The sequence below is a fragment of the Rhineura floridana genome, chromosome 6 (assembly GCF_030035675.1).
Source record: "Rhineura floridana isolate rRhiFlo1 chromosome 6, rRhiFlo1.hap2, whole genome shotgun sequence".
NCBI lineage: Eukaryota > Metazoa > Chordata > Lepidosauria > Squamata > Rhineuridae > Rhineura > Rhineura floridana.
The window spans coordinates 114640942-114654313 of NC_084485.1; the positions used below are offsets into that span (position 1 = coordinate 114640942).

Consider the following 13372-nt stretch of genomic DNA (forward strand, 5'->3'; position numbering starts at 1 on the left):
ACCTGGAGACCCAGAGAGGACCCCAAAAACCCAGAGTTTCTGGACAAAATCCAGAGACTGGCAACCCTACCCCAAATAGTGACAGTTTGGAAGTGCCCAATGTTTCTTTTTCTCAATGCATTTCTGAAAAAAAGGATGATCTTCCATGGGATTATCAGGAGAGTTGGAAAGGTAGAAAACTCAAACAAAGAGGAGCAGGAGGCAAAAACAGGAGGGATACATGCAGTTATTACACTTGTTGCAAAGAAATCTGGATAGGAGCAAAGGCAAAAAAGGTTATGAGAACTATCAGCCTTATCAGGAATCTGCTCTGTATTTCTTAGTAGATGTAAAATAAAATGCCATTCACATTTGCAGTTATATAATAAGGAAGATTTGTAGAGGCTCTAGAGTGGTTTGGTAGAACTTCCAGCCACTTTCTCATCATTGTAGCTTTGTCATACGCAGAGCTTGGAAAAGTTACTTTTTTGAACTACAACTCCCATCAGCCCCAGCCAGCATGGTGCTGGCTGGGGCTGATGGGAGATGTAGTTCAAAAAAGTAACTTTTCCAAGCTCTGGATACTGCTCTCTATGACATGTGATCAATAACATCATTCCTACAAGTTGTGTAATATAATAATGACATATCCTGGAGGTTGTTAGGTGGAGGTGACTGGTGGATGATAGAGGAATTTGGGCCTATCCCACCACCTACACACAGATGAAAGAAAATAATTAAGTTTCTGTGATGGTACAATCTGACAATGCATCAAGATTATTTTAAACAATTTAGTTAACAACGCAGCCCCCTTATCTAACCTGGTTCAGCTGCTGAAGTAATAATTAGTGAACTCTCTCTCCTTGTTGGTTACAGGTTAAGGATGAACTCTTCCAAGATCCTCATTCAGCTTTTGAAAAGGTTCCCAGATCACATTAATCCAGCAAAGGATTAAAGATGCTTAAGCCCCTTGAAAACAATAGCCTTAATAAATGTACTTTCTCATTACAGAGTTGCAAGAACACCTGCACTTAGCTGACTCTCTTCTCCTAAAGATACAGGATCAGTCTCAGGCTCCCGGCTTTTTCACTGGCTTGGCACTTTGAGGGTACCCCCTCTTCTTGTTACTGTCGCTTTTGGGTGCCTCCTAGAGCTTCGAAGACTACTTTTAAAAAGTAATACATCACAGTTACAGTTACATGACCCCAAAAAGTAGTAATTACCATTACAATGACAATTGCTCTGAAAGTAACTGATTACTTTTTCTCAAAAGTAATCACTACAGTTACATTTTCGTTACTTTTTAAAAAACATCTAAGTAGCCTAAAACAACATTAAAAAAGCACACACACAAAGAGGGTAGTAGAACCAGGGACAAGACAAGCAGGCAGAAAGAGCCACTGAGGGCCAATTTAATCTACACATGACATTAATCATATGGTTTGTCCTTGAGTGCACTTTTTTCTTTCAGAAATAGCCAGTGTGGGGGTCTGACATGGATCGGGACCCTGGTGTGGTAGTGGAGGCATTTAGCACTTTGAGTCCTGAACTGCATCACTCCTGCCCCTGTAGTTTACTTGGGGGGAAGCTCCCATTCACGCCAGTGGGACCACAAAGCCAAAACCAATTTTAGGTTGCATTCATTAGAACTGGAGTTTGCAAGTCATAAGAAGTAAGTGTTCACGTAATTCTGCACTAGTCAGGCCTCAGCTGGAGCATTGCATCCAGTTCTGGGTGCTGATCTAGACAAATTGGAATGGGTTCAGAGGACAACAATGGAGATCATCGGGGGTTTGGAAAACAAGTTCTATGATGAAAGTTTAAGTGAACTGCTGTAGGAAAAGGCTTGAGTGGGGTACATGATGGTAGTCTTCAAGTAACTCCAGGATTGCCACATAGAAGAGTACAAAGACCTCTGGGTTAGGACTGGATCTAATGGGCTTAAGTTACAGGAGGGTAGATTTTAGTTAAGGGGAAAATGTCCCAAAAAGATAAAAGCGGCTTAACAGTTGGACCATGTACCCAAGGTCAGCTCCCCTCCCCTTCCCTGGAAATCTTCAAATAGAAGGACGTCAACCATCTGTTGGGGATCTTCACTCTCTGGCTTTCTTGCATCAGGTAGGGGCTAAACTATATGACCTACAAGTCTCCCCTTCAATTTTGTGAGTCTTAAGTGCTTTGAACACTCAAAACCACATAATAAATAATAATTGAGCATTATGACAGGGAAGAACCCATTGCCACACCACACACTTTAGTATTAATAAAACAAAGCCCAAACCTGCCTGACATCCTACTTACAACTAGCCCAAGAGGTGGCCCTGGCTGTCAGCTTCCTCCTCTGTAATAGCCCATTTGCCCCTGTGGAACTCAGCAGGGGGGATGATAGGGCCCCATAAGCCCATCTGCTCTATACCTTTAAAGGGCAGCGATAGCATTTCAAACCGCCATGGCTTCTCCCAAAGAATCCTGGGAAGTGTCGTTTGTTAAGGATGCTGAGAGTTGTTAGGAGACCCCCTGTTCCCCTCTCAGAGCTACATTTTCCAGAGTTCTCTGGGAAGAGGGATTGATTGTTGAACCACTCTGGAAATTGTAATTCTGTGAGGGGAACAGGTGTGTCCTAATAACTCTCCAGACTACAGTTCCCAGGATTCTTTGGTGGAATCTACGACTGTTTTAAAATGGTATAGTACTGCTTTAAATGTTTAGTGCAGATGGGGCCATTGTTGGCTTTGCCTGTCATTTACTCTGGCTCTACCTTCTGTTGGCCTCCTAGCCTTCCATGTTAACAGCCCCAAGATAAAGCACACAGCAACCCTTTACAAGAACAGTTATTGGTCACAATATATAGCTTTGCTGAATTTCACACTGGTTGCTGGGAGAAATTTAGAAGTGCAGGGTCCCTTCATGATAGTCATAGCTATTTGTTTGTTTGTTTTTTTGCTTGTGGGTTGAGAATGAGAACCTCTTCTCCCACAACAGGAAATGCCCCAGGAGTCAATAAGCATGAAAGGGGAGAGTGTTAGCTATTGAGAAGAGTCTTCTTAGTGGCTGACTCACCTTCTTTCACTCTGATTGGCTCCAATCAGCAGAAAAGGACAAAGAAGCATGTTAAAAGACTCTTCTCATTGGCTCACACACTCCCCTTTCATAGGATGCTGGAGACATAGGGACCCTGCTGGGACCTGCTCCTAAAAAAGTAAGGGGTCTAAGACCCCCCAAGACCCTGGACGACTACATCCCTACCCTACACTAATAGAAATCAAAATGACTGATGCGTTCTGGTTCAGCAGTTTCAAACAGCTGAACTGGAAAATGTGACAGGTGCAGTTTCAGGTGGGCAGATGTAGGTGGCTGTCTAGGAACAAATATTGGGGAGTGGGGGTTAGGCTAGATTACCTTAGAGACACCTTCTGACTCTATAGTTCTAAGAAACGCCCTTGAGGGTATACTCTTATACCATGTCTTTCAAGCTGTGCACCTGAGCTTTTTTTTTAAAAAAGGATGAATGTGATGGATGGATGTTTGATATGCTTGAAACTGGTACATTCTTCAGAGAGCTGAGACTGGGAACAGATCTCTTCTGAACATAATTAGTGACAAACCAACATTTGTGTCTGGGCGAGACAGGAATGCAGAACTGGTGGTGCTCCAGATGTTGCTGGACCAAGTCCCATCAACTCCAGCCAGGATGGCCAATGGACCTGGAAGATGGGGTTTGTAGTCCAACTGCATCTGAAAGGCCAGATCCCCTGGTGTAACACATGAAATAACAGCACCTTTGGGTGGGTTCAGCACCTGTGTGGGTGTAGTAGGTTCAATATACAGGACAAGTGTTTTTTCTTTGACATGGTATTTTATTTCAGGTGGGAAGATTTATTGGGACAACATTTTTTAAAATTATTTTATTGACTCTCTCATGAGCTGTCTTGGGGAAGATTAAAAGTGAGTCAAAAATGTCTATTTTTAAAAAAAAACTGTGAGAAGTGGTGAGTGAGGGAGTAAGCGTGCGGGAGGCGGGAGCAAGAAAGCAGGGGTGGGGTGGTAGGATGAGTGAGCTAGCAGGGGGTGAGAGAGCGGGGTGGGGGCAGTAAGGCAAGTGAGTGGAGGTGGGGGTGGTAAGGCAAGTGAGCGAGTGGAGGGGCAAAAAAGCGGGGGTGGTAAGGTGAGTGAGCAAGTGGGGGCGAGACAGTGGGGGTGGTAAGGCAAGTGAGAGGAGGTGGGAGCAGTAAGGCAAGTGAGAGTGAGCAGAGGGCAAGTGAGTGGGGGTGGGGGCAGTAAGGCGAGTGAGTGAGTAAGCAAGTAGAGGGGCAAGAGAGCGGTGGTGGGGTGGTAAGGCGAGTGAGCAAGTGGGGGTGAGAGCATGGGGTGGTGGGGGTGGTAGGGCAAGTGAGGGAGTGAGCTAGCAGGCTTTCAAGTGGGTGTGAGGGCGGGAGGGCAAGCGAGCAGAGATCCACCATCTGGCACTCCAGAGATCACCCCTGAAAGCAGAAAGGGTAACCCTAATTCACACACACACTCATATCATTCTTCCTCACCTCCATAGCTCTTCACTTCCATTCCTCTGCTGCCTCCTTCTCCTCCTTCATCCTTGCCTCCGGCTTTCTTCCTCCACTCCTTTCTTCTCCACCACCTTCCATTTTTGACTAAATTTCTTTTTTTCTCTCTCCACCTCCTCCCTCATGGCCATAGAGCATGAGGGAAGAGCAACTCTGCGCAGAAGCCCAGTGTGAGGCACATGTATTTTATCCACCAATCAGAGGAGCAGAAGACTTCCCTAGATCCCTCCCAAGTAACACCAAAAAGTAACGCTGGAAACGTTACAGTTGCTGCTCAAAAGTAAGGAAATGACTATTCGTTCTATTACTAGCAAAATGTAACTAAGTTACCCACTCGTTACTAAAAATAGTAACAAATTACAAGTAACTCGTTATTTGTAATGAGTTACTTCCAAGCTCTGGTGCCTCCCCCCTCACTCCATTGCTAATGGAAAGCCTTTGATTCAGTGAGTAGTGTGTTTACAACCTATGTTGTAATTCAGGCATTACTTGCATGAAGGGACACTATGAGCACAAAATGATTCAGAGTACAACTAAATAGGTGGCATGGTGAGGGGCAAACTGGATTGGAGGCATGACATGGGGGGTGAGGAGATTTCAACTCTTTGCCTGTGCCATGGTCTTCATCAGAACTGGACTACCTACCCCTCACCCCAATATGCCTGCTATTCACAATGGGAGGAAAGCTGCAGGGGTGATTTTGAGCAGGAAAATGGCCCAAAGGAGAGGATGTGCTTTCTAAGGACCTGGGGCAGTCATTTTGTGTTATGCCATGCTCCACAGCAGCCATTTTGTGTTATGTCACACCCATGGCAACTGTTTTGTGACTGGTGCCCATGGCACTTTCTCAAAATTGCAGATGAGCTCACTGGTCTAAAAAAGTTGATATTGACCTGTTATAACGGTTTGAGCTATTCTGTGCAGTTCTGTATTTGCAGATCTGAGGTAGTAGATTTACCTGTGCACCTCTTGTATTACCCCTTGAATCAGAAGTCTGTTCACAGCAGGCAGAATGTTTCCTGTGGATGTTTAAAAATGTACATCTTCTGTTAAATTGTTAGGAAAAAGAATGGCTTGCATTCACTATAGCTAGAAATTAGGCAAAGTTTATTCCAGAATGTTCCTGTGTCTCTAAAATATCTTATGGAAGTCATTTTTATTCTTCATCATTTTACTTTTCCTCTCTAGTAGAACAAAGAAATGTTTATACTAGTACCTTGCTGATGGTAAATCTATATGCATTGGCTTTGTTTTAATTATATTATATTGTATTATATTATGTTTTGATGATGCTTATGATTGCTACCAGTTAATTTGAATACGAATTTACAGCTCATCATGTAGACAAGCCCTTGGTGAACACAAAAGTAAAGAACAGAATGCGCTGCAGCAAGGACATCCAGGCTACAAAGCTTATACACAAGAGGTAGCCAACACAGTGCCCTCCAGATGTTAAGCCCCAATTGCATTTAAAGCAGTATTCAGAGCTTGGAAAAGTTACTTTTTTGAACTACAGCTCCCATCAGCCTAATCCAGTGGCCATGTTGCCTAGGGCTGATGGGAGTTGTAGTTCAAAAAAGTAACTTTTCCAAGCTCTGGTATTATATCACTTTAAACAGTCATGTGAGAGCCAGTGTGGTGTAGTGGTTAAGGTGTTGGCCTATGACCTGGGAGACCAGGGTTCAAATCCCCATCTAGCCATGAAACTCACTGGGTGACCTTGGGCCAGTCACTCGGCCTCAAGAAAACCCTATTCATAGGGTCGCCATAAGTCGGAATAGACTTGAGGGCAGTACATCTCTCAAACAGTCATGGCTTCCTCCAAAGAATCCTGGGTTTTCTGGAAGGCAGGTGTGGTTTTGTATGTAGGAGATAAATGCCAACCTTTCTGTTAGTGATAATTAGATATGGCTTGAGTGTAATGGATAAAAGATACATGCATGTACAGAAGAAAATCACTTATTAGGTACTGGCAGTACTGTAAAGAGCAAGCTTTGTTCTTTATACATAACTGATTATGTTCACATTTGTCCTTCTCTCAGCCCTCCCCTCTCTCTGGTCTCTCTGCCATATTTTATTTTAGCCTGGAGAGGGTTCCCAGGGCCAGAGAGAGGCATAAATGCTCCTATTTGGCCCCCGGCCTCACATTCCCCACCTCTGCTCCTGGATACACTCAGTGGCAACATAATGCTATGTTAATCCCTCTTCCCCTCCCTGCAGAGAACCTTCAGTAGCCTTATCAAACTCTCTCTCTCTCTCCCATCAAAATTCTTCAGATGTTTTCCTAGAAATCCACCTCAAACTGTCACTTTTGATGAATTGTGGAGGAATATTCAGTGTGCCTCTAGACTGTCAGTATTCAAGTACATACTAGAACTTTAGGTTTGCACAGTGAACGTGGATTAAAATGTTGTCTGAGCCCAACGAATCCACTTCAAAGCAAAGCAAAACGAAACAAAAACAGGCTCTGCAGTTTGTAAAGTGATGGGGAAATGCATTGAAAAGCGTGGGATGAGTGAATGATTCCTCTTCTCCCAGGCATTTTAGCATGTGTTTCTAAATTGTTTTTAATTTTTTTTACATTGTGTTTTTAAATTGTTTTTTGTGTTTTAAAATTTGTATATTTTTTAAAATTGTTTTTAATTGCTGTAAACCGCCCAGAGAGCTTCGGCTATGGGGCGGTATATAAAAGTAATAAATAAATAAAATTAATGGAAAACCTGGAAACACCCTGCAAGCAAATCAGGATGAATGCAGGATGAATGCTCATTGTATATAATTGCCCTGTAAACAGAACAAATGCTCAATAAAGACTGGATACAGACTGTGAACACACTAGTCACTTACAGCAAAGCATTTCCATTGTTCACATATGGAGGGCATCAGTGCGAATTTTTCAGTTAAAGCTGAGTTTTTTAAAAAAATCCACTCGAGCTGATCCCAGTAGCTTTACTGTAAAAAGGAGCAGGGTTTGACTAGCATTGTTTGCCTCCATTTTCAGAAAAGAGAGGTGAAGATGCACTGGAACCAGCAGAACAGTAAGTGTGTTTCTCTACCCATAGTCTAACCACCACATAAGCTTTCTGCAAGCACATCAGGAGGAATGCTGAATAGACAGATCATCTGGAGGGGCTCTCAGTTGGGGATGGGTGCACTAGCTCCTCCCCCCCTCACCCCAGATGCCATCACTGATGCCCTCCATGTGTTGAACAAATATACGGGGTGAGCATATATAGAAGCAGACAATATACACCAGGGGTGGGCTTCCAGGTCTGTTTAGCCACCCTAGCCCTCCCCATTTGACCTGGGAGGCCATTTCAGCTAAGCCACATTCACCTGCCTATATATAACATCATATATGACATCAGGGGCGGGTACCAGCAGGGCTCAACCAAAAGGGTGTTTGGAGATACCTCTGATCAGCTGCTTGGCAGTGCCTGTAAAGCCCCATCCAAAGTGCAGGGCAAGGTAGCCAGCCCCTCTGAGTGCTATTTTGTACAGTGTTTTGGACAGGGCTTCTGAAGATCCAACAATCAGGTGGCTGTAGGTTCCTCAGAAATTCTGTTCAAGGTGCTGCTCAAGACAGCACTGAGAGGGAGGTCCTCAAGATGTCTCAAAGTGCTATCTTGCCCTGTGCTTTGAACTGGGCTCCTGAAGCTTTAAACAATCCAAATGCAGATCAACTGTACCACATTAAATCCCCCAATGAGGCTTTGCCCCTTTCCAGAGCTCAGAGCTAGGTGTCTCCCTGCCTCTCTTTGGGTCTCAGGGCTGTTTCACACGGGAGGTAAACTTTGGATTAAAGACGCAGCTTTTCCCTTCATGATAGATTTGCAAGGTTCACACTACCTTCCAATCCGCTATTTTCCATTCACATTTAGTATTGCTGTTTCCTTGTGGCCCCGCCCCCAAATTTACATGTTTACTCCCTCTGGAGTATTACTAATGGAGAAGGGGAGGGAGGTTGTTTCATTGTTTCTTGTCAATTGCACGCTGAAGCCAGGAGAGCATGGGAATGCAATTGGCACCAAAAACTTTTTTCTGTCAGTTTCATTTCCTCCTGACATATTTATAGCAACCCCCCTTTTTATTAAGTACTTATGAAATACAATCTTTAGTGGAAGTGTGTGTTTGTGCGCGTGCATGCACATGCACCTTCTGTCACATCCGTAATTGGGTGATACAACAATATGGGGGTGGTTCCATCAACCATCATGCAGGGGACTGTTAAATAACACACACACACTCATGATGTGGTTGGAAGAAGAGACTATGGAACTCAGAATGGAGAGGGGGTGCAATCCCCATGACTGTTCGGGCTTCAAGGCTGAAGCCGGGAGAGCACCTCAGCGTGAAATTGACATGACACTGACTAGACCCCCCTCCTATTCCTAGTAAAACCCTTTCTTCCCTTTTCATTTTTTATATTAGGTAGTTGGTTTGTGTGTGAGAGAGAGAGACTAAAATGATGCTGCAATGAAAAGTAGATGCGCTGTGCAGGAAAGCCATTTAAAATCCAATAACCATAAAGACAAGTATAAACAATTGCAAAACAGCGTAAAGTGGCATGATTCGGAATTTTGGGTTGTGTGAATGAACTGGCTTATCACTTGAGGTTTCATTTCTGTCCCTGTTTGAGTAAGCCCCACTGAATACACTGGGACTTGCTTCTGAATAAATAAACCTAGGATTGCACTATAAATATCTTTTCAGTTTGTGTAAATAATAAATCTATTTGATAGTCATGCTTATATAAATATTTCTTCACTTATCATATTTTTGGTTTTTGGTTAGGAATCCTGACTGGTTGTGAGATGCTTAGTTTTCTGCCTTACTCATAGGAATCTTGTTGTGGTTGGTATGGTGTTGCATTTAAGAAATCATGGTACGAAATGGCCTGAATCAGTATAAGGCAGATTCCTTGGTTCCTAAAAGTGGGAAGAGACTCAAGTGCCACAGTGAATCCAACATTTATTTATGTATTTTTATTTACAACATTTATATACCGCTTTATTGTAAAAAAAATCTCAAAATGGTTTACAGAAAGAATTAAAACAATAAAGTTATTGGCAAAAGCGTTAAGGACAGATACTTAAAAACATTCAAAATAATAAAACCAACAATGAGTTAACAACAGATTTAAAAACACAATAGCTTCCACATGCCTGAAGAGGCTTGCCTCAAGAAAACTGATTTTAGCAGGTGCTGAAAAGAGGTGTCTGCCTAATGTCAATAGGCAAGGAGTTCCAAAGTGTAGGTGCTGCCACTTTACAGGACTGATTTCTTACAAGAGCAGAGCAAGTACTGTACTATGTGGCACCCATAACATGGAAAGCACAGCTTGAACTTGGCCTGGTAGCAAATCAGCAACCAATGAAGATTTCAGAGCAGAGGTATTATGTGCTGATAGGATCTCACTCATGTCAGCAATTGTGCTGCAGCATTCTGCATTAACTGCAGTCCCCAGGTCAGGTTGTGCTGCATGGGGATTTCTGTGACCTTGGCTGACTGGCTGCTAGGATTTTTTTAGTTTGGGTTTTTGGTTATGAATCCTGACTGGTTGTGGGATGCTGAGTTTTCTGCCTTACTCATAGGAATCTTGTGGTTGGTATGGTATTACATTTAGGAAAGTGTTACTGCCTTTTGTTTTGTTTTTTTCCTATTTGCATTTCACTTATCTTTAACCTCACTCCGTTACAGCCATAGAAGCAACAGCAGCACATGCAAGGTAATTAACTCCCATTAGTGATAAGAGCAAGAATTTATAATTATTATTTTAATTAAAACAAGAGGCTTATGAGTACTTTGAAGAGGACCAGATATTTATTTTCTTTCTGAGCCCAGGACTGGGTCTTTCATGATGCCCGGGGGGGGCAGGAGAGTAGTGGATAAGACAGACATCCTGTCATTGGTAATCTAATTAGCAAGGTATGTGTGGGGTTGATGCACACTTCCAGGCCCAGTTTCATTTTGAGTATGGAGGTGGAACCTGTGTAGATGTGGTTGATCAAAGGGAGAATAAATTTTGAGTTAAGCAAAGCTCTGCTTTTATAAAACCTAAGAAACATACAGATACTTTGAATGTCTGAGTGCCTGCACCAGTGGAATACTGGAGGAACTTGTAAAACTTGTTGCAACAGTATTTAGAACAGAACATGTGGTGTGAAAGACTCCTTTTCCTAACATTTTGGCTTCTTGTTTTTCTCCACCCACCACATCTCTGAAATATATCGTATATGTAATGGTTAACCATACTAAAAAATGTAAATAAGTTTATTTTGGTCAATGACCAGCAAAGGTTAACCATACTGCTGTGCTGACTTTATGTTTGTTGCTATTTTGTGTTTTTATTATGTTTTTATATTGATTGTGTATTTTTATTGTTTTTATTATATTTGTAAGCTGTGCTGAGCTCTGTTTTTAACAGCAGAAAGGCAGAATATAAATCCTCTTGATCAATAAATATCCCATAGTGTTGGAACCTAGAGTCTAGGCATTTAAGGCTGAAAATGTTGCTTTTAAAAAAAAAGATTTCTCACATCTTTCCCCAGTTTTTGGTGGTAATTGCTAGGCACAAAAACAAAACAACTAGACAATCCAAATATTAACATGCAAATAATTTGCATAATATGCAAAATAGCCTGCCCGGATTTGTGGAACTGGAATATGACAACCTTAGATTAGCATTGCTTTACTCCCAGAAAAGCAAGCATTGGATTAAATACTTCCATATTTCATAGCCCAGGGTTTGACTCTTGCACACAAGAGAAAAATTTTTTTAAGCCATATTACTTACGCAAACTGCAAAATCTCAAAGCCACCATTTTCTGAAGTTGAAATTAAGCCTAGGCATGCCTGGATCAACAAGTCACAACCCTGGCTTCATTTATTGGCTACAATCCTGAAAGGGCGGGGTTAGAGCCAGAGCTTGGAAAAGTTACTTTTTTAAACTACAACTCCCATCACCGCAGCCAGCATGGCCACTGGATTGGGCTGATGGGAGTTGTAGTTAGAGCTAGAAGCTGTTATAAAGATCTGTAAAATAGATTTAACAGTTGTGGGGGGGCAATTGATGTTTTGGGTGTATATCTCCGGAACCAGACCACCTAGAAACTTTTTTTTATATTGAAGCTGAAAGTTCAGAGATTAAGGGGTGCTAGCCAAAGAACCAGAGGGAACTCCAAAAAACTGGAGACTCCAGCCAAAAACTGGAGACCTGTTAACCCTAGCCTCCAGTGACAGACCTGGATCCAGAAGCACCCCCAGCTGGCATACCTGCTCCTTCAGGGGGGAGTGCAACCCCACCCAGGGCAGGCAATTGACCAGTTTCTCAGACAAGGGAACCACTCACCCACAGTGCCTCCATCTTGCTAGGGTTCAAGCTCATCTTATTTTCCTTTATCCATCCCACAACTGCATCTAGGGACTGGTCCAGGGCCTGCACAGCCTCTCCTGATTGGATGTTATGGAGAAATAGAGCTGACTGCCAGCAGTATACTGATGACACCTTGCCCCGAAACTCCTAATGAGTTTTCCATTCCTTGTTTGTAACTTTCTTTATTGCTAATTCTTCTATTTCTTGTAAACCTCTGAGAAGTTTTATTACAACCAAGTGGTATATAAATTTTGTTAAATAAAATAAATAAAATGCTCCTGGGTGCTCTCTTCTTTATTACTATCTTGCATGTTTCTGGTCTGAAAGCTAGTGATAAAACAGGTTCCAAGGCTGAGCCCTTGTTCAGATTGAGACCTAGTTGTATGCTTCAGAAGTTCTCCATCATGCTAAGTAAATGTACAGTGGCAGCACAATATTGTTTTCCATTTTGCACCTCTCTCAGATGATCTAAGAGCCTCCTATCATGCCTATCTGCGTAGACAATCAGCTGTCTGATAGGATGCCAGGTTTGAACTGATTTCTGGGATACTCAGGAAGAAGAATGCTGATTCTGGAAAACAAGGAGCCAGAAGATTGTTATTTGTGGTATCCCTTTCCCATAGCTCAACTATGGCAATTAAATTCAAACATTCACTCCTCTGAAACTAGCCTTCTGTCTGGATAGTTAGTTTTGATGTGGGGTATGATTTTCCCGAGGCAGCAATTCCAAGCTAGTGCGTCCCTACCTGCTATGGTCCCATGAGACAACAGCACTACCTAAGAGTAAACACTGTAAACAGCTTTTAAACTTAAAATTATGCCCTCTGTACACTTGTGGAACTTATGTTATTTTTATTGATTTGTAAGCAGCCCTCTGAGCTTTTATGGTTGAAGAGCAGAGTACAAATGCTTTAGACAAGCAAACAACTGTTCATACTGCTGAAGCTTCATGTAACATTAACATTATGCCAGCCCCTTGAGATTCACAGTGCTTCTTTTGCAAATTCAGATATATGACAAGGAAACAGCTATGAAGACTGAATGAGAGAATGGTCACTCCCACACCATACATTTAAAGCATATTTAAAGTTCATGCCCTCCCCAAAGAATTTTGGGAACTGTATTTTGTTAGGGGTGCTGGGAATTCTAGCTCTCTGAGGGGTAAAATACAGCTCCCAGGATTCCTTGGGTGAAGCAATGTGCTTTAAACGTATGGTGTTGATGTATCTCTGTGCCCTTCCTAAATCACAATCAGAGCTCACATATTAGGGTTTAAAGGGAAGTGCTTTCAGGATTGATACTATTTGTCAAGATGAGGGCCACATTCATACTGTGCATTTATCCCACTATTATGCCACTTTAAACAGTCATGGCTTCCCCCAAAGAATCCTGGGAAGTGTAGTTTGTGCAGGGTGCTGGGAGTTGTTAGGAAAGCCATATTCCCCTTACAAACCTGCAA

General features: G+C 42.5%; 1 long non-coding RNA gene across 2 annotated transcripts; it reads left to right on the top strand.

Annotated features, from left to right (window-relative positions):
* Positions 1–1567: 1567 nt before the first annotated feature.
* Positions 1568–12141, top strand: LOC133386767 (uncharacterized). 2 transcript variants are annotated; one of them, XR_009763281.1, is made up of 5 exons: positions 1568–1651; positions 4672–4818; positions 7540–7576; positions 10239–10266; positions 11962–12141. It is a non-coding gene; the product is annotated as an uncharacterized LOC133386767 (long non-coding RNA). The 2 variants fall into 2 exon arrangements; XR_009763280.1 differs by lacking the exon at positions 7540–7576.
* The last annotated feature ends 1231 nt before the right edge of the window (positions 12142–13372 follow it).